The sequence below is a fragment of the Scyliorhinus torazame genome, chromosome 1, assembly GCF_047496885.1.
Source record: "Scyliorhinus torazame isolate Kashiwa2021f chromosome 1, sScyTor2.1, whole genome shotgun sequence".
In the NCBI taxonomy this organism is placed as follows: Eukaryota; Metazoa; Chordata; class Chondrichthyes; order Carcharhiniformes; family Scyliorhinidae; genus Scyliorhinus; species Scyliorhinus torazame.
Genome location: NC_092707.1, coordinates 27057407 through 27079390, shown reverse-complemented (window position 1 = coordinate 27079390; position 21984 = coordinate 27057407). Strand labels below are relative to the sequence as shown.

Here is a 21984-nt window from a genome sequence, read left to right as displayed (position 1 = left end):
TATTGGGGGGGGGGGATTTCCGGCGGGTGACAGGTCCCGCAGGGAGACCGTGTCCTGTCGGCCGTCGGGGTACGGTAGGCGTACTGGGGGTTTGCATGGAGAAGGTGAACCCTTTCGACCAACGGGTCCGATTTGTGTGCCCGCACATGTTTTCGGAGCAAGATGGGTCCTGGGGCTGCCAGCCAGGTTGGCAGCGACGTTCCGGAGGAGGACTTCCTAGGGAATACAAGGAGGCGCTCGTGAGGTGTTTGGTTAGTGGTGGTACACAGCAGCGACCGGATGGAGTGGAGGACATCCGGGACGACTTCCTGCCACCGGGAAACTGGGAGATTTCAGGACCGTAGGGCCAGTAGGACGGCCTTCCAGACCATACCGTTCTCCCTCTCTACCTGCCCGTTCCCCCGGGGGTTGTGGCTGGTCGTCCTGCTCGAGGCAATGCCCTTGCTGAGCAGGAACTAATGCAACTCGTCACTCATGAAGGAGGACCCCCTATCGTTATGGATGTACGTGGGGAAACCGAACAGTGTAAAGATGGTGCTGAGGGTTTTAATGACTGTGGCCGCTGTCATGTCGGGGCAGGGGATGGCGAAGGGGAAACGGGAGTACTCGTCCACCACGTTCAGGAAGTGTATGTTGCGGTCAGTGGAGGAGAGGGGGCCTTTGAAATCCAAACTGAGGCGTTCAAAGGGACGGGAAGCCTCTATCAGGTGCGCTCTATCTGGCCTGAAAAAGTGCAGTTTACACTCTGTGCAGATTTGGCAGTTCCTGGTGGCTGTACGGACCTCCTCGACAGAGTAGGGGAGGTTGCGGGACTTCACGAAATGGTAGAATCGAGTGACCCCTGGGTGGCAGAAGTCTTCGTGGAGGGCTTGGAGGCGGTCTACTTGTGCGTTGGCACATGTGCCGCGGGATAGGGCATCGGATGGCTCGTTCAGCTTTCGGGACGGTACAAGATCTCATAGTTATAGGTGGAGAGCTCAATCCTCCACCTCAAGATCTTGTCATTCTTGATTTTTCTCCTCTGTGCATTATCGAACATAAAGGCTACCGACCATTGGTCAGTGAGGAGAGTGAATCTTCTGCCAGCCAGGTAATGCCTCCAATGTCGCACAGCATCCACTATGGCTTGGGCTTCCTTTTCCACTGAGGAGTGGCGGATTTCTGAGGCGTGGAGGGTCCGGGAGAAAAAGGCCACGGGTCTGCCCGCTTGATTGAGAGTGGCCGCCAGAGCTACATTGGATGCGTTGCTCTCGACCTGGAAGGGGAGGGACTCGTTGATGGCGTGCATCGTGGCCTTTGCGATATACGCTTTGATGCGGCTGAAGGCCTGGCGGGCCTCTGTCGACAGGGGGAAGGTAGTGGGCTGGATTAACAGGCGGGCCTTGTCTGCGTTCTGGGGAACCCACTGGGCGTAATACGAAAAGAAGCCCAGGCAGCGTTTCAGGGCTTTGGAGCAGTGGGGGAGGGGAAATTCCATGAGGGGGCGCATGCGTTCGGGGTTGGGGCCTTTCACTCCATTGTGCACTACGTATCCCAGGATGGCCAGACGGTTGGTGCTAAAAACGCATTTTTCCTCATTATAGGTGAGGTTCAGGGCGTTAGCGGTCTGGAGGAATTTGCGGAGGTTGGCGTCGTGGTCCTGCTGGTCATGGCCGCAGATGGTTACATTGTCGAGGTATGGGAACGTGGCCCGCAACCCGTGTTGATCAACCATTCGGTCCATCTCCCGTTGGAAGACCGAGACCCCGTTCGTGACGCCGAATGGGACCCTTAAGAAGTGGTAGAGCCGCCCGTCTGCCTCGAAGGCCGTGTACTTGCGGTCACTCGGGCGGATGGGGAGCTGGTGGTATGCGGACTTGAGGTCCACGGTGGAAAAGACCTTGTACTGTGCAATCCGATTGACCATGTCGGATATGCGGGGGAGAGGGTACGCATCGAGCTGCGTGTACCTATTGATGGTCTGACTATAATCTACGACCATCCTCTGCTTCTCCCCGGTCTTCACAACTACCACCTGGGCTCTCCAGGGACTATTGCTAGCCTGGATGATGCCTTCCTTCAGCAGCCGCTGGACTTCAGACCGGATACATGTTCGGTCCTGGGCGCTGTACCGTCTGCTCCTAGTGGCGATGGGTTTGCAATCCGGGGTGAGGTTCGCAAACAAGGAAGGCGGTTCAACCTTGAGGGTTGCGATGCTGCAGATAGTGAGTGGGGGTATTGGGCCGCCGAATTGGAACGTAAGGCTCTGGAGGTTACACTGGAAATCTAACCACAAGAGAGTGGGAGCGCAGAGTTGGGGAAGGACATAAAGCCTATAATTCTTAAACTCCCTCCCTTGCACCGTTAGGTTCGCGATGCAGATCCTTTGATCTCTACGGAATGGGACCCCGCAGCCAGGAAAATCTTTTGGGTACTCGGACGAATAGAGAGAAAGCAGCGTCTTAGTGTCCGGGTGGATAAAACTTTCCGTGCTCCCAGAGTCGATTAGGCATGGCATCTTGTACCCGTTGACCAGCACCGTTGTCGTTGCCGTTTGGAGCATCCGGGGCCGCGATTGGTCCAGGGTCATCGAAGCCAGTCTAGGTTGCTGCACCGTGGCATTTTCTTCCGGCCCCGTGGAGCCGGCTATGCTGGGGTCCTTGGCTATCGCCAAGATGGCGGCGTCCATGGATCGCACGCGATCGGTGGTGGACAAAATGGCCACCCCCATGGATCGCACGTGGCCGGGGGGGGGGGGTCACACGATGGCAGCGCCCATCCTTCCCTCGTGGTGTCCGGGGCGCAAAATGGTGGCGCCCGCGGGCCGCACATGGAGCGCTGGGGGGGTTGAGTCTGCTGTCCCCATTCTCACCCGGAGATTGCGGTGACCCCCCGGGACTGGCACACCGCTGCGTAGTGCCCCTTTTTGCCGCAGCTTTTACAAATAGCTGCTCGGGCCGGGCAGCGCTGCCGGGGGTGTTTCGCCTGCCCGCAAAAATAGCAGCGGGGCCCACCGGGATGGTCTGGTGCTCTAGCCGAGCAGGCTTGCGGGTGGGTGGGGGGTGACGGGGAGTCGGTCGCAACGGGGGTCCACGGAGCCCAAGGGGCTGCCACGCGGTCGGGGCCGTAGTCGCGGGCATTTTGTGAGGCCACGTCGAGGGAGGCTGCAAGGGCCCGTGCCTCTGTGAGTCCTAACGAGTCTCTTTCTAACAGACTTTGGCGAATTTGAGAAGAAGTCATACCTGCCACAAAAGCATCCCTGATTAGGAGCTCCGTGTGCTTGTTTGCGTTCACCGACGGGCAGTTGCAGTTCCTTCCCAGAATCAAGAGCGCGCTGTAGAACTCGTCGAGCGATTCTCCGGGGATTTGCAGTCTCGTCGCGAGTTGGTGGCGTGCGTAGACCTGGTTTATGGGCCGAATGTAAACAGCTTTCAGCATGGCGAGCGCCGTCGGGAAATCCTCCTCGTCTTCGATGAGCGTGTAGATCTCCGGGCTCACCCTGGAATGCAGGACCTGCATTTTCTGATCTTCCGTGGTCCGGCTGGGGGCCGTTCGAAGGTAACCGTCGAAGCATGCTAGCCAGTGTTTAAACACGGCTGCCGAGTTTGTTGCATGGGGGCTGATTCGCAGACACTCCGGGGCGTTCCGGAGCTCCACAGTCTTTTAAGCTTGCTTAATAAATTGTAGCGGAACAATTACTCACTCAAGTCGAGAAGCGATTAAATCAATCGAGGCTTTATTAAGCAAGACTTGTTCCCCAGCAGCTCAGTTACAGAATGCGGCTGCTGGGAGAACTCGAGCTCTTATACTCCGCCTTCTGGGCGGAGCCAGCAGGCGACAGATCCAACCAGGACCCGGGACCTGTCAGCCAATAGCCTCTCGGCTTCACAGGTACCATACTACCCCTAATACATACCACCACACATATGAAATGGGAGCAGGAGTAAGCCATTCACCCCTCGAGCCTGTTCCGCCATTCGACTACATCAAGGCTGATCTACCTCAATCCAGTTTCTCGCATGATCCCCATAACCCCATGATAGCTTTAAAAACTAAAAAAATACCTCAGAGTTTAGAAATGTCTCTCTTCAGGAAAGAAATTCGGTAAAGCAATGATTTGGGACTGTCTGTTTCTATGTTCTCTTGACCTTTATCCCAATCTCCACCCTCCATAAAGTCCAAAACACCGATCGCCCTGTCCTTACCAACACCAGTCCCCATTCATCCATCACTCCTGCGCTCATTCACCTACATCATCAGTCAATGCCTCAAATTGAAACTTTCATTCTGCTGTTGAAATGAAAATGAAATGAAAATCGCTTATTGTCACAAGTAGGCTTCAAATGAAGCTACTGTGAAAAGCCACTAGTCGCCACATTCCGGCGCCTGTTCGGGGAGGCTGGTACGGGAGATCTCTCCAGTCTCCTCCCTGTCTCTGTAATCTGCCCCAACCCTACAACTCTCTGGACTTTCAGGGTGGCATGTGGCGCAGTGGATAGCACTGGGACTGTGGCACTGAGGACCCGGGTTCGAATCTCAGCCCTGGGTCACTGTCCGTGTGGAGTTTGCACATTCTTCCCATGTCTGTGTGGGTTTCACCCCCACAACCCAAAGATGTGCAGGAAACGGGTTGGCCATGATAAATTGCCCCTTAATTGGAAAAAAATTAATTGGGTACTCTAAATTTTATTTTTTAAGCTCTCTGGAATTTCTGCGCCTCTCCAACTCTTAAACATCTCTGATTTTAATCCCTCCATCACTGGCAGCCTGGCCTTCAGCTTCTAGACTCTAAAGCACTGAAATTTCCCCTGTAAACCTCTCCATATTTTACATTTTTATCTCTCTCTGCTCCTTCAAGTTTCTTCTTTAATACTCACCTCTTTGACCAGCCTTTGGTTACCCATTCTAATATTGCTTTTGTTAGGTTTAATTTCAAATTTTGTTCGATAATCAGTTCCGTAAAGCACATGGGGATGGTTTACTACATTTGCAAGAGTCTTTCCTGTTCATTTAATTTGTTCCCATTTCTGTTAATTTACTTTTGGGCTGTGCCTTTAAGCAAAGGAGTGCTTGCCAGCGGCCCGCGCTACCCTTTGTAAGGCTTGCGGTAAGAAGGGGCACATCGCCGCGGTGTGCCATGCCCGTGCAGTCGCCGCTATCGTCCCCACCCCCCCCATTTATGCACAATGGGCGCCGCCATCTTCACCCTCCCGGACCACGTGTGGCCAGTGGGCGGCGCCATCTTAGGCCAGTGGGCGCCGTCAACTTCTCTTCCGCGCAACACGCACGGCCCATGGGCGCTGCCATCTTTTTCAACCCCCGCCATATGCGGGGCCATTTTGTCCTCCCCAGGATCTGCAGGTGCCGCCATCTTGTCTCCCCCACGGCACATGGGCACCGCCAGCGCTCCAGGACCCGTGCCCCCCGGCACCCCATCATCCGACACCAGCGACGAACAACCACGACTCGCCTCGGTGACCACTGACCAGTCTCGTCCGCACAACCTGGCCACCGCATCGACCACCGTTAAAATCGACAGACACGTGACCTCTTGCCAGCTGGATTCTGGGAGCACTGAAAGCTTCATCCACCCGGATACGGTAAGGCGCTGCTCCCTCGCGGTACACCCCGCCAATCACAGAATCTCCCTGGCCTCCGGATCCCATTCCGTGGCGATCCGGGGGTACTGTACGGTCACACTCATGGTCCAGGGTGTAGAATTCAGCGGCTTCCGCCTCTACGTCCTCACTAACCTCTGCGCTGCCCTACTACTCGGCCTAGACTTCCAGTGTAACCTCCAGAGCCTAACCCTGCAATTCGGCGGGCCCCTACCATCCCTCACTGTGTGCGGCCTCGCGACCCTAAAGGCCGACCCGCCTTCCCTCTTCGCAAATCTAACCCCGGATTGCAAACCCGTCGCCACCAGAAATAGACGGTACAGCACCCAGGACAGGACCTTCATCAGGTCCGGGCTCCAGCGGCTGCTTCGGGAGGGCATTATCGAGGCCAGCAACAGACCCTGGAGAGCCCAAGTGGTAGTGGTGAAAACTAGGGAGAAACACAGAATGGTCGTGGACTACAGCCAGACCATCAATCGGTACACGCAGCTCGAAGCGTGCCCCCTCCCACGCATATCTGATATGGTCAATCAGATTGCACAGTACCGGGTCTTCTCAACGGTAGACCTCAAATCCGCCTACCACCAGCTCCCCGTCCGTAAGGCGGACCGCCCATACACTGCCTTCGAGGCAAATGGTCGCCTCTATCATTTCCTCAGGGTTCCCTTCGGCGTCACCAACGGGGTCTTGGTCTTCCAAAGGGAGATGGACCGAATGGTCGACCGGTACGGTTTGCGGGCCACCTTTCCGTACCTAGACAACATCACCATCTGCAGCCACGGTCAGCAGGACTACGATGCCAACCTTGTCAAATTTCTCCACACCGCCACTCTCCTCCACCTCACCTATAACAAGAAGTGTGTGTTCAGCACAAACCGCTGAGCCATCCTCGGCTATGTGGTCCAGAACGGAGTTCTGGGGCCCGATCCCAACCGCATGCGCCCCCTCATGGAGCTCCCCCTCCCCAACCTCCGCAAGGCCCTCAAACGCTGCCTGGGGTTCTTTTCATACCACGCCCAGTGGGTCCCAAACTATGTGGACAAGGCCCGCCCACTCATACAGTCCACCCACTTTCCCCTGACGGCCGAGGCTCAACAGGCCTTCAACCGTATCAGAGCCGATACCGCCAAGGCCGCGATGCACGCAGTGGACGAGACGCTGCCCTTTCAACTGGAGAGCGACGCATCAGACGTCGCCCTAGCCGCCACCCTCAACCAGGCAGGCAGGCCCATGGCATTCTTTTCCCGCACCCTCCATGCCTCCGAAATTCGGCACTCCTCCGTCGAAAAAGAGGCCCAAGCTATCATTGAAGCTGTGCGGCATTGGAGGCATTACCTGGCCGGCAGGAGATTCACTCTCCTCACTGACCAACGGTCGGTAGCCTTCATGTTCAAAACACACAGTGGGGCAAGATCAAGAATGATAAGATCTTGAGGTAGAGGATCGAGCTCTCCACCTACAATTACGAGATTTTGTATCGTCCCGGTAAGCTCAACGAGCCCCCAGACGCCCTATCCCGAGGTACATGTGCCAGCTCACAAGTAGACCGACTCCGGGCCCTGCACGACAGCCTTTGTCACCCGTGAGTCACACGGTTGTACCATTTCATTAAGGCCTGCAATCTGCCCTACTCCGTCGAGGAAGTACGAACAATCACCAGGGAATGCCAGCTCTGTGCGGAGTGCAAACTGCACTTCTACCAGCCAGACCGTGCGCGCCTGGTGAATCCCAGCGTGGATTTCAAAGGGCCCCTCCCCTCCACCGACTGTAACACGTATTTTCTCAGTGTGGTCGATGAGTACTCCAGATTCCCCTTCGCCATCCCATGCCCCGACATGACGTCTGCCACCGTCATCAAAGCCCTCAACACCACCTTCGCTCTGTTCGGTTTCCCCGCCTACATCCACAGTAACAGGGGATCCTCATTCATGAGCGATGAGCTGCGTCAGTTCCTGCTCAGCAGGGGTATCGCCTCCAGCAGGACGACCTGCTACAACCCCCGGGGAAATGGACAGGTAGAGAGGGAGAACAGGATGGTCTGGAGGGCTACCAACTGGCCCTACGATCCAGGAATCTCCCGGCCTTCCGCTGGCAGGAGGTCTTCCCTGATGCACTGCACTCCATTTGGTCACTACTGTGCACCGCCACTCACAACACACTCCATGAATGTCTCTTTGCCTTCCCCATGATGTCCACATCTGGGGTGTTGCTCCCGACCTGGCTCGCAGCCGGAGGACCCGTTCTTCTCCGTAGGCACGTCCAACTCCACAAGGCGGACCCGTTGGTGGAGAGTGTGCAGTTGCTCCATGTGAACCCCCAGTATGCCTACGTGGCACACCCCGACGGCCGCCAGGATACTGTCTCCCTCAGGGACCTGGCACCAGCAGGTTCCACGCACACACACACCTCTGGCCCCCCCCTCCCCAGGCGCTCCCAGCAGCAACCCCCCCAGGACCATCCGTCCTCCCCCTGCCCACCCCACCAAGGCGTGATCCAACATCCACAATGCAGCCGACTCCCAGGATCTACCTAGCTCGCCACGCCTCATGCTAGACTGACACACTGGCAGTGTCACCTGGGTGCCAATTTGGCACTGCCATGAGTTGCCTGCACAGGTGTTGGGGTGGCCGAGGACCTTCCCATAGTGCGTTTGGGCTTGAGGGGGGTCGGGGGCTTCAGAGATGGTGTCCCAGTCTCTCACCACACTGAGCAGTTCCGGCGAGTGGAGCTCCTCGGTGTAGAAAACGGGCTATGTACAGCCTCGGCCACACATTCCCCGCTGTGGCCCTGTATTTAACGCGAGCGGCACAGTGGTTAGCACTCTTGCTTCACAGCACCAGGGTCCCAGGTTTAATTCCTGCTTGGGTGACTGTCTGGGCAGAGTCTGCACGTTCTCCCACAAGTCCTGAAAGAGGGTGTTTGTTCGGTGAATTGGATATTCTGAATTCTCCCTCAGTGTACCCGAACAGGCGCTGGAGTGTGGTGACTGGGGGATTTTCACAGTAACTTCATTGCAGTGTTAATGTAAGCCAACCTGTGACACTAATAAAGATTATTATTATCTTGAGGGCAGCACGGTGGCGCAGTGGTAGCACTGCAATCTCACGGCGCCGAGGTCCCAGGTTCGATCCCGGCTCTGGGTCACTGTCCGTGTGGAGTTTGCACATTATCCCCGTGTTTGCGTGGGTTTCGCCCCCACAACCCAAAGATGTGCAGGGTAGGTGGATTGGCCACGCTAAATTGGTCCTTAATTGGAAAAAATTAATTGGGTATTCTAAATTTACTAATAAAAAAATATATATTATTATTATCTTGGACATGTAGTTGACAGTAAGGATCTGCATAAAGCACATGGAAAAATGGAAGCGATAATGGAGGCTCCACGACCAACAAATTTTGCTCAACGTAGGTCATTCCGAGGGTTAATATAAGTACTACCGAAAATTCGTCCAGAATTTGGCAAAACTATTGACACCGATACATTGTTGTGTCCAAAACAGGCAACGGGGACCAGAATGTGAAACAGCAAATCCACCTGTAAATGAATGACTGAAAAAGACTGAAATGTTGGTACATTTCAACCCAAAGTTACCACTACAACTTGCCTATGATGCTTCACCGACCGGTGTTGGAGTGATGGTGTCACATATACTACCTTCAGGGGAAAAAAGACCAAATCAATATGGCTCTTCCTTTGAGGATTTTGCCGCAAAACCTTACCAGTTCTGATCCAGCGCGATTTTCTGACCTTCTGATAACCTGCTGCCTGGTTGATCTGTCAAAGCTACTCCACTCCGACTTTCTCCCCGGTTAAGTTTTTCCCCCCCCTTTCTGATTCTCGTTCCTCGTCGCCAGTTTTCATTTTGTTATCTGTTGTATCTTTAGACTAACAGTACAAAGAGAAACGGATTGCCCCAAGCATGTGGGTTTTCATGCAAGATCAACAGAGATTTATTGAATAGGTCTTCACTGTACAAGGTTTGGTACCAGACTCCCTAAAAGCCTGAAGAGCTGCCCGTGATGTCACCTATGTCACGTGACTCCATTCTTGAAAATGAAATGAAAATCACTTATTGTCACAAGTAGGCTTCATTGAAGTTACTGTGAAAAGCCCCTAGTCACCACATTCCGGCGCCTGTTTGGGGAGGCTGTTACAGGAATTGAACCGTGCTGCTGGCCTGCTTTGGTCTGCTTTCAAAGCCAGCGATTTAGCCCTGTGCTAAACAACCCCTTAAAGAGACATTGCACACAACTACAATAGCCCACAATTAGAACAACTGCGTCTCTCTGATTTTTGGGGTTTTATCACTCAGGAGGTGGTGGCGTAGTGGTATTGTCACTGGACTAGTAATCCAGAGTAATGCTCTGGGGACCCAGGTTCTAGTCCCACCATGGCAGATGGTGAAATTTGAATTCAATAAAAATATGCAAGTCTAATGATGACTATGTCACAGAAATCCACCATGTTCACTTATGCCCTTCTGGGGAGGGAATCTGCCATCTTTCCCTCTCTGGCCTACATATGATTCCAAACCCATTGCAATGTGGGTCTGGAATTGAAATGAAATGAAAATCGCTGATTGTCACAAGTAGGCTTCAAATGAAGTTACTGTGAAAAGCCCCTAGTCGCCACATTCCGGCGCCTGTTCAGGGAGGCTGGTATGGCAATTGAACCGTGCTGCTGGCCTGCCTTAAAAGTCAGCTACTTAGCCCTGTGCTAAACCAGCCCCAATTAAAAATGCCCTTGCCACTCAGTTCAAGGGCAATTAGGTATGGGCAATGAATGCTGGCCCAGATACTCCAGGAATAAAAAACTCCAGACCACATACTCCTGCTTGCAATTTGGGGGAATCTTCTGCTCTTACGTTTCTGAGTGGGAAGTTGAATCCATCTCTGGTTTGTCGCCTTGGTGACCAACGAAGTGGCCATCTCTGTGCCCGCTGTCCAATTACTGGCGGTAAGCGGATTCCTGCGGCCACGGACGCTGTCATTTGGCCTGTAGCTCGGGGTGGACGGCACCCTTATTGACAGAAGTGGATGTTGCTACTGCGGTAAGGGGCCCACCAGAGAGTTCCATCTTGACTTGCTTTCTGAAGACGTTCGTATCTGGCCACGGCTGCCAGGTCACCAGCCAGTTGCCAGGCTTGGGTCTCAGTGGTGACCTCCCCCACCCTCCCCAATCACCTCCACACACCCCCCTCCCTCCCCCCCAATCACCTCCAACCCCCCGCCCCAATCACTCCACAAACGGGCAGTTAATTTTGCAGACCGGTCATCCACCACTGCCAAGCCTCTCAGGCGATGACTTACTCTGGGAAAGACACTTCCCGGCTTTCCAGATTGGATAGAGTGCAACAATGTCAAACCCCAGTCCCTGTCCTCCATTTTGTTTCCATCCTCTTGCATGTGATTTTTCTCTTTCCGTCCGATACTGACTGACCTGCTCGATGCGACACCACAGCTTTGCGGAAAGCATTGTCACGCAGGTGGGCAATCAGCAGCTAAGTTCAAAGTTCACAGTGTTGGTGCTTGTTGAAAGAGCGAATTCACTGTTGTACAAGTAATAGATTTTATTTGCCATGAAGAGATTCAACACAACATTACAATGGCAGGAACACAATCTGTGCCCATTCCACTGAGGAACAGTACCATCAACATCTTACAATTCTTTAACAGCTGTTGTCACATTCATATTTGGGAAACTGCACATTTGGATAACATAAGATTGTTTCCCAAACAACATATTTTATTGCAGAAATGTTTCATGAGGTGATCGTAATACAATCAAACAAAGGTTCGGACGTTATAACCAATCTTCGCTTAGGGCAAGGTAAGTTAGGTGATTAAATAGTTCCCTCCGCTCCGGCTTAACAGCTTTCAGTTGAAGAGACACGGAACAATGCTGAAACATTGGATTCTATTTGTCAGTCAGTTCTGTGGTGCTGTCACCCTTTTAAGAGATGAGGAAAATCATCCACATTATTCAATCTGCAAATCTCAGGGTCAGAGAAGGCCCTTCGGTTAACAGGAACAATTTCCAGGGGGTTCAGCCCTGACTATGGGACTGTGTGTTTGGGTGGAACTTGCGCTCCAATCCAAACGATCAAAGCTCCTGCCAGCATTCGTCGTCTGTATCCGAGTGAGATGTGGGCTGGGGGCAGGCGGGGGAACAGCCGCCCTAATGCCCGCGTGCAGCAGGTAGACCAGTGAGCTCGTTAAGAGCCTATTGGAGCCAATTAAAGGAAGCTGACTGGGATCTTCCAGGGGCCAACTCTGGTGTCTGGAGGCAGCTCACCGGAAGCAGGGTCTGTGGTACCAGTGCACCTGAGAGGTGTAGGCTCCCTCCGTGCCTGCGTGGATACAGAAGCAACCACAGGTTGCTTTGTTCAGGTGTAACCCTTGCCCTCCCCTTCCCAACCTAGCTGCAAGATCTATTTTCTAAAATAAGTTTTAAAACGTTAGAGAGGGCACCTCCATTTTGAAGCACCCTCTCACATACTCACCCTCTATTGCAGCTAGCTGTTCCTTTCAATCTGGAAGACCTCCAAATGGGGCCTCCAACTCCGAGAACCCACCCACCGACCTAAATTGGTCAGCAAGCCCATCTCCCGGCTATATAACGGGGAGGCTGGCCCCTGTGGAAATTTCCACTGATGACTTACCCCTCAAGAATGTGTTTGGGGCCCAGAAACAGTCCTGACCTCTCTTTCCTACCCCCTCCCCACCACCCCGAAGGGAACATCTTTCACTCAGAATCAAATTCCAGCTCTCTGAATGGTGTGTGAGGAAGATTCTCATCCTGTGAGAGACAGGACCGGAAAGGAGAAGAGGGAGAGGAAGGAGAGATGTAGGGTTGTAGCACCCTCGATAACGAGAGTGTGGAATGGTAAATGAAGGCTTTAATAAGCAGAGAACTAGCCAGCTACAGAGACGTGTGCTTACTGAGTGCCGCCTACAGGGCGTCACCTTATATACGGCTCCCTGGTGGGCGGAGTCCCCCAGGGTTCCAAACCCGGTCTTAAAGGGGCATCACCTACATGGTGTTAAGGGTACAGTAACCATTCATCACAAGGGTGGAATCTTCCCCGCCCTGTGGAGCCTGTCTAAGAGGCAGGGGGCCAGAGTAGGCGAATCGGGCTGGCTCTCTAATGCCTGCCTTCTTCAAGGAGAGTTTCCTGGAAGCAGGCCCCTTTGGCGGTATTTAGATACCTATTCACAGTGGGTAACCTAAGTGAGTAAAAGGCCAATTAGCCTATCATTGTGCACAGCAAGGCGATGTCTGGAGGTGTACAGGACTTACACTGCTTCATGAACCTACAAACATATGAATTAGGAGCAAGAGAAGGCCTCTCGGCCCCTCGAGTCTGCTCCGCCATTCAACAACATCATGGCTGATCTGATTGTAATTTGAATCCCACATTCCTGCCGACCCCCGATAACCTTTCACCTGGCAGGGCACCAGAAAGGGCTTCATGGTGAGAGGTCAGAGGGACCTCAGGGGCTGCTGTGCACGTCACTATCATGGAGCTGGATGGCAGAGTCTGGAACAACTGTGGCCAAACGCATGCTTGTGGATGGAGTTCCCCATGGCCTTCAATTTTGAAAAACCCTCAGAAGCCTCTTGACTGGGCCCCCAGCTTGAGGCACCCTCACACTCTCCCTCTGTGTCAGTAACGCCCACCTCTCCCAGTGAGTCCGCTGGCCAACTAGCCCCGTGAGCCCTCCCCTATTGCCCTGCACCTTCAGCACGAGCGGGGTGAGCACCTGCAAACTGCCTTGACCGGGGCTGAAAAGATGTAAATGGGGCAGGCCCCTCCCCCCCATTGAGAAAGTTAAAACAGAAACCTCACAAACACAACCGATCTGGCTTAGTTAGAACTCTGCCCCCTATTGACTGACCACAAAACTGCAATGACACCTTGGTCCATCATTTTCTTGATTGGAAAAGGGTGTGCGATGGAGATCGCCTTGTGAATGGAGCATAATGGAAGATCATAGGAAGGAAAATATATGTATATATGTTTTAAAATACATCAGTATTCAACCTTTGTATATCCGGAGTTTACATGAAAGGCACCTGTTAATAAAAGCATCCCAAACAAACCCAAACTCAAATCAACCTTTACATTGTTGTTGGTCAAGGACAGATTGGACAAGAGTGGCTGACAATGCTGAAGTTACCAATCTGGGACGCCTGTCACCAGGAGACACATAAGGCAAGATTCAGGCACATGTTCAAATCAAGAAAGTTTACACAATAGGCAGGCCGGTGGCGCAGTGGTTAACATTGCTGCCTCACGGCGCCGAGATCCCAGGTTCGATCCCGGCTCTGGGTCACTGTCCGTGTGGAGTTTGTACATTCATCCCCACGTCTGCGTGGGTTTCACCCCCACAACCCAAAGATGTGCAGGGTAGGTGGATTGGCCATGCTAAATTGCCCCTTAATTGGAAAAAATTAATTGGGTACTCTAAATTTATTTATTAAAAAAAAGAACGTTTACACAAAGAGAAAAAGAAAACTGACTTGCATTTATATGGCGCCTTTCATTACCACTAAATATCTCAAACCACTTTACCGCCATCAAGGAAAGTTGTAGTGCGCTCACCATTGTAAAGAATTAAAAGCAGCAACCAATTTGCGCAAAGCAAGCTCCCACAAACAACAATAACCAGATCATTTGTTTTTTGTCACGTAGAATAAGGGGTATTGTCCAGGAGAGGACTCTCCTGCTCTCACTCTGCACCACGGGATCTTTGCGTTCCACCCGAGAGGGTGGACAGCGAGGGCCTCAGATTAACATCTCATCCAAAAAACACAGCCCTTCTGACAGCGCAGCACTCCCTCAGTACGGTGGCCTAGAGTTTGACTTGCATGCTCAAGACCTGAAGTGGGCCTTGAACCTAAAACCTTCTGACCCCCAGCACTATGACTGAAATGAGCTGGTGTAGGGACTTACAATAGTGGGTTACTCCAGAGTGTAATCTATCGCAGGGTTAGATGTCCATTCTAATGCTGGGTGCAAATACAAAGCCGCTGTGTGTTTCTCCACCATTCTACCATTACTTGACAATGAAAGGGTGGACAATGTATTATATTAATGTCAGCCTTATTTAAAAGGTGTGGCTTCACCATGGAAAATAATTAATTGACAAACAGTTGGGTTTGTAAATGGCGACACTGAACCAGTTGGGACTGACGTATACATCACTTGGCTTTCCCTTAACTACATTGGTTGGTCAAACACATCTCCATGGAAACTGTGCGGAGTCTGCACGTTCTCCCCGTGTCTGCGTGGGTTTCCTCCGGGTGCTCCGATTTCCTCCCACAAGTCCCAAAAGACATGCTTGTTAGGTAAATTGGACATTCTGAATTCTCCCTGTGTTTTCCTGAACAGGCACCGGAGTGTGGCGACTAGGGGATTTTCACAGGAAGTTCATTGCAGTATTAATGTAAGCCTACTTGTGACACTAATAAAGATTATTAAGGGTTTGCTGTTGCACACAGTATTCTGACAGTGTTACCATCCACACTGCAGCCAGTCAGCTGCTGTACGAGGTGGCATCTCTCATGAGATGGAGCAGACCTGTTTTCCACCTGGGTAACGCTGTAAGGTTATTATCCATGAGCATCACTGCTGGTGATGAACACTAACTCTCCTCATGACCTCATCATGGAGCCCCCACCTCTTATGAGAGGACGATATGCTCTGATAATTTCACCTAAACATTGTAGATGCACATAGCGTATTTATCCTCGCCCCCTCCATCGGGGCAAATTAAACACCACACGCATCCCAAATCCTGTTGGCGACAGCCCTTTAAGGTGCCAGTGGCCGAGTGGTTTTGTCACTGGATCAGAGATCTGGCCAGGTTAATGGTCTGGGGACCTCAGTTCAAATTTAACCACAGCAGCTGTTGAAGTTTTAATTCAATTAAAATCTGAATGGTCACCGTTGTCGATTGTTGCACCTGACCCTTTAGCGAAGGAAATCTGCTGTCCTTTACCTGTGCAATGTGACTCTTAACTGCCCTCTGAAATGGCCACTCTGTTCAAGGGCAATTAGGGATGGGTAACAAATGCTGGCCCAGCCCACATACCATGAATGAATGAGAAAAAAATCTTTGTGTCACCCACCAAAGCGCTCTGGTGACATCCCGGGGTTGTGCAAGGTGCTATATAAATGCAAGTTTTTCCTTTCACCAAGATCAGCATTTTTTACATCCATTATCACCTCTTGTCTGTCAGTCATTAATGATGCCAATTGCTTCAATTACAGAGAACCGGCAACAAGTGAGGCAGGGGTTGATGTTCCCTAACCTCACTGCATCTGTCAATAATGCACTGCAGATGGCGTATGCCTATTTGTGGAAATGTCTGGCTGGGGGGCAGTATTTTAACATAACCTCTGCTCTGAATCCACCTGGTTTTCACTATGGGGTGGGATCCATGGCGTGGTGGCAGCATGCAGTTAGGCAAAGGTTGATGTCGGAGGGGGGGCGGGCGTTGGCAACATTACACAGGTTGGCAATGCCAAAAGTCTGGTGTTGGCCAAACTATGGAATCGTAGGCCAGGGTGTCCGGGGCCAAAGAATACATCCATTTCACCCCCTAATGAGCGTTGATTGGCAGAAGGCGGAGCTTCGGCTCGTCACCGGGAGGTTGGCCTTGGAGAGATGCTGGCCAATCAGATTGGTTGGCAGCTCTCCAGTTATTCCAGGAGCAGTGCTCCAGTGGCCAGGAGAGGCACTGCAGCTATCTGTCTGGACGGAGTGCCAGGAGCCAGAGGAAAGGTAAGTAGCAAGGGGGGGGGGGGGGTAGGCTTGGTGGAGTAGGGAGGGGGCAGATCAGGGTCTCGTGGGGCAAGGGCGGGGTTCCTCTCAGAGGCCCTGCCCGCTTGGCGAAAGTTCACAACTATGTCAGGATGGGTGGGATCCAAGAGGGATCACATTCATGCAATTGTAATCCCCCCCCCCCCCGCCCCCAGTCTCATAACCCACCAGGGGAAGCATCATTTTCTGGCCATGGAATGGTTCCAGTACAGGACCTGTCACGTCCACGCCAGCTCTCCATCAGGAACTTACTTAGTCCATGCACTGCCTTTTCCCCATCCTTTCTCCTCCGATAATTATCCGATTCGCTTTTGAAAACTCTGACTGAATCTGCCTCCACCACACCCTCAGGCAGTACATTCCAGATCTTAAACACCCAGTGTATGAAAAAGCTTTTCTTTACATTTTCATGGCTTTCTTTGCCGATTACCTCAAATCTGTGCCCTTCGATTTTCGTCTCTTCCTTAAAGAGCACTTTCTTCCTATCTACTCTGCTTTATGATTTTGAACACCTCTATCAAATCTCCTCTCAAACCTCTCTTCTCCAATGATGAGGAGCTCAGCTTCTCCGATCTATCCTGATAACTCAAGTCTAACGATTTTATTTTTTTCTGGTGTCCGGAATTGAACACAATACTTCAGTTGCGGTCGAACCAGTGTTTTATTAGAAGGGTCCACCATAACCGTCTTGCTTTTAATGCTCTACCTTTATTTATAAAGCCCAGGATCCCACAGGCTTTATTGGCCACTTTCTCAACCTGTCCAGCCACCTTCAATGATTTGTGCACATATACCTTAAGGTCCCTCTCCTCCTGCAATGAGAGCTCGCACTGTTTGTCGTCAAGCTGACCACCAGAAGGCCCCACTTTCGTTCTGCTGATACTTGATCATCTTCTCAGTACCATCGTGTTCACTGAACCTTCACACAGTGAAAGCCAGCGAGAAGACGTTCTGGATTATAAAGGAGCGACAACACCAGAGCAGAGTGTGACCACGACAAGATAGAATTCACAGTCTCATTCTGAAAACATCGGAGACACGGGTACCATTCCAGAAATAAATAATTACAAACAATAATCCAGCCAGTCGGTTCATTCTGGTGGAGGTTTGAAACACCAAGGGGGAGAACACATTGACAAGTAAGAAGTTAGGAAGACAAAGGGAAGTCAGGTAGAACCTTCTCACTCATCAGATCTATGGAATAAGTGACCAAGTGACGACAGTGAGCCAGACAGTAGTAAGGTCGGCACAGATTATTGGACAGAGCAAAGTTTGAGAGACTAAGGGTCGATTCATCCAAATTTATTTGAACCTTTCAGAGAAAGGCAGATCGACTTTCCTCCTCATTCCCAACTTCATTTATAAAGTTGTATGAAAACCTTTAAACGGTCCAGAATCATTTAAATATGTTTCATAAAATGATTTTACGCAAATGGGACAATTCATAGTGGAGCCGCTCCATACACAACACAAGGGCCACCTTATCAGAGCATTACAATGAGGGCAGATTGTACTGATGACTGGCAGTGCCATAAGAGTGTATTGAATGGTGGGCACCACACAATGCAGATTCCAAAGCCAATTCCACTCCTCTTGAATGCATCAAAAGACCAGGGGCGGGATTCTCCACTCCCGCGCCGAAGTGCCCACGCCGCCGTGAACGCCGTTGAGGTTCACGACGGCGCGAAACGGCCCCTATCCCGACCGATTCAGGGCCCGATAATGGGCTAGGAGCAGGGCCATGTCATCTACACGCACCAGGCCTTGTCGGCGCATGCGTGGGTGCCGTCCTCTCCGAGTCCGCCCCGCAAGAAGATGGCGGACGGATCTTGCGAGGCCGCGGAAGGAAGGAGGTCCTCCTTCAGAGAGGATGGCCCGACGATCGGTGGGCACCGATCGCGGGCCATCCCACATTTGAGGTACCCCCAGGTGCAGGATCCCCCCTCCCCCGCCCGCAGGCCGCCCCCCCCCAGCGTTCTCGCGCTGTTCCCGACGGCAGCGACCAGGTGTGGACGGCGCCGGGGGGAACCCGCCGTTTTGGGCTGGCCGCTCGGCCCATCCGGGCCTGAGAATAGCAGGGGTGCCGGAGAATCGCCATTTTGGGTGTCTCGGGCGATTCTCCGGCCTGCGGCCCGCGGAACTCGACGGGGCCGTTCCCGCCGCTTGGGAGAATCGCGGGAGGGCGTTGGACCGGCGTCGCAGGAAATTTTGCAGTCCCAGGCGATTCTCCCAACCGGAGCGGGAGTGGAGAATCTCGCCCCAGAAGTGTACACCTCACTTACACTGGAAATTGATGTCAGACATGGTAGAATTTAAAAAGCACCTTAAGAGACCAAGTGACCATCTGATTCAGGTGTTGCTCCACTCACTCCGATCCTGCACCACCTTAATCTGTCAGTGAGGTTAAATTGACCATCACACTTGGTCTCTATGCTAAATGAAGCAAAAATCAAACACTAGAGTGACTATTCAGTAACTGCAGAAATCTCAAGTCGCTAGCAATACCAGGGGGTCAGGGCACAGCTAATGAATTCTGATCTCACTGTAGGAACCGAGTAGTTCTGCCCACACAAATCAAAATGGAGCATTGCCACGGAATTACAGCAAAACTGTCCATTCCTCGAGGCCAGTGTGGCCATCAGAGTGAGGCAATCTGAGGAATGGGACAGTTACAGTGTCAAGCAGCTAAAGGATTTACGGGCGGCAGGGTGGCGCAGTGGTTAGCACTGTTGCCTCACAGTGCTGAGGATCCGGGTTCAATCCAAGCTCGGGTCACTGTCTGTGTGGAGTTTGCACATTCTCCCCAGGTCTGCGTGGGTCTCACCCCCACAACCCAAAGACGCGCAGAGTAGGTGGTTTGGTTATGCTAAATTTTTAAAATTTTCTTCACAGGATCTGAGCATTGTTGGTAAGGTGACTGGGCTGCACAGTGGTTGGCACCGCTGCCTCACAGTGCTAGGGATCCGGGTTTGATACCGGCCTTGGATGGCTGTCCATGTAGAGTTTGCATATTCTCCCCATGTCTGCGTGGGTTTCCTCTGGGTGCTCCAGTTTTCTCTCAGTCCAAAGATGCCCAGGTTAGATGGGATTATGGGGATAGAGCAGGGGAGTGAGCCTAGTAGGGTGCTCTTTCGGATAGTCGGTGCAGACTCAATTGGCCGAATGGCCTCCTTCTGTACTGTAGGGATTCGAAGGATTCATTCTATGGACTGTTTGCCCATCTCTAACTGCCCTCAAGAAGGTGAAGGTGATGGGAGTGCAAACCTTCTTGGATACAGCTTGCCAGGCCATTCCAGAGTCACCTACATTGCTACAGCCAGACCAGGCTCGGATGGCAGTTTTCCCTCCCTAAAGAACATGAATGAAGTGTAAGGTTTTTAAACGGCATTAGATTACTTTCATGGGTACCGTTTCTGAGGCTAGTCTTTTGTTAAAATTCCAAATTTATGGGCGGCGCAGTGGCTAGCACTGCTGCCGCACGGTGCTGAGGACCCGGGTTCGATCCCGACTCCAGGTCACTGTCCGTGTGGAGTTTGCACATTCTCCCCATGTCTACGTGGGTCTCACCCCCACATCCCAAAGATGTGCAGGGTAGGTCGATTGGTCATGCTAAATTGCCCCTTAATTGGAAAAAATAATTATCACAATTACTTTTAACAATGCAAATGTATTTACTTAATTAAATTAAGTTAGTTGCCATGGTGTAACTTGAAATCATGCCTCATGATAATTAGACCAGGTTCTGATGGATTATCAATCCACTCGCAAAATCATTATCCTACCATATTCCCTAACCTAACTCATTGGGTTTCCATGGAGAGAAATATGGGGTGGGGTGTGAAATCCGCCTTTCTTGAAGGGGAGGTGGTGAGGTTAAATTGTTTTGCCAACCCTCACCCCTTTGTGTCAACAACAAGTGCTGCCTGGGCTAGTTGGATTCCAAATAAAGTTCCCTCTACAGGGACCAATAAATGAGTCTCGGCAAAGAAAGATGCCACCACTTTACTAGTTGCGGCATGGGGCACTCAACAGCCCAGATTCTTGGTGTTTCTGAACGACTGTTTTCAATTTGGCACCCAGTTTTATGTCCGTGACACCTGGGACTTGGACTGGGATGTCACAAGTACAAGACCCTTAGAAGCAGCAAGAGCGGAACCTTTTTAACTGTATCGGGCGGTGCTGGATTTGCACCCTGGTCCCAGCCGTAATTGACCGTCACTCATTTCTCCCTTCAATTAGCTTTCTTTTAATAATCTTTATTGTCACAAGTAGGCTTACATTAACACTGCAATTAAGTTACTGTGAAAATCCCCGAGTCGCCACACTCCGGCGCCTGTTCGGGTACACAGAGGGAGAATTCAGAATGTCCAATTCATCTAACAAGCCTGTCTTTCGGGACTTGTGGGAGGAAACCGGAGCACCCGGAGGAAACCCACGCAGACACGGGGAGAATGGCTCACCACAGAATGTGACCCAAACCGGGAATCGAACCTGGGACCCTGGCGCTGTGAAGCAACAGTGCTAACCACTGTGCTACAGTTGGAGTTCTGGAATCTGAGTGAGTCAGCGCAGGCAGTTCTTCACTGAGTTTTTATCGGATCTCATTCTCAAAAGATGCTCATCAAAATACTCTCTTTTCCAGTTTCAATGCACACTGTAGCCTCCTCACTGTGAATATTAAGGTGCCACAAGATGAAGTGACCATTAAGCAACTCCCCAATTACCCCCCCCTCGCCCGACCCTTAGTGCCCAAATGTCCAGTGTTAATCGTATTAGTAAATGTTACATTCTTCAGTCACTGACCTATACAGACTTACCAACAGCCCGGATATATTAGGAGCCCCACGGGTCCTCCTGTATTGTTCTCTTGCTCTATTTGTTTAATCTCATTGCGATTAGGTGACACAACATACTCCGCAGTCCTCATTTGGGAACATAAGAAATAGGAGCAGGAGTAGGCCACAGAGCCCCTCGCACCTGCTCCACTGTTCAACAAGGACATGGCTGACCTCCCATCTCAACTCCACATTCCCGCCCGGTCTCCACCAAAACAATCAGGGCAACCCTGGCTTTTGAGTTTGCATTTTCATCAGTGAAATCCTCTAAGTGAGAATCACAGCCACGGGATGGCACTTAAAATACCAACTTCGCGTGTGCGGTTCGTAGCTTCCGCAGAGGAACCAAAAACCAGTGGGAAACAAGGAAGGATACAAGTCAAAGTAAAGCGGGAAAAAATAATCAGAATGCAATTCGCCATAGTCCACGAGGGACCAGAGGCATCTCTCTCCATTGGAGAGAGGCGATTGGTTCGATATATCACGAGAGCCACCACTCTACATGGGTGGGGCAAGGCGAGGGGGCAGGCCTCCATGGAGTAATCCAAATAAGAGAAAAACTATACAGAAAAGATATGGAATGATAGATAGATGAGAGGAAACAATGAAGTGAGGAAATATCGACGCTGAGGAAAGAGGTGGAGAAGGGGAGCAAACAGCAAAAAGGACGGATTATATAAGATGAAAGGAGTAACACGTGAGAGAAGGAGACAAAAATGGAT

General features: G+C 51.7%; 1 long non-coding RNA gene across 1 annotated transcript in view; it reads right to left on the bottom strand.

The window, feature by feature from the left end:
* Positions 1-11149: 11149 nt before the first annotated feature.
* LOC140391982 (uncharacterized) overlaps positions 11150-21984 on the bottom strand; it is a 62881-nt gene continuing 52046 nt past the window's right edge. Inside the window, exon 5 of the long non-coding RNA XR_011935226.1 lies at positions 11150-17378. This is a non-coding gene — a long non-coding RNA (uncharacterized lncRNA). The remainder of the gene's footprint in view (positions 17379-21984) is intronic.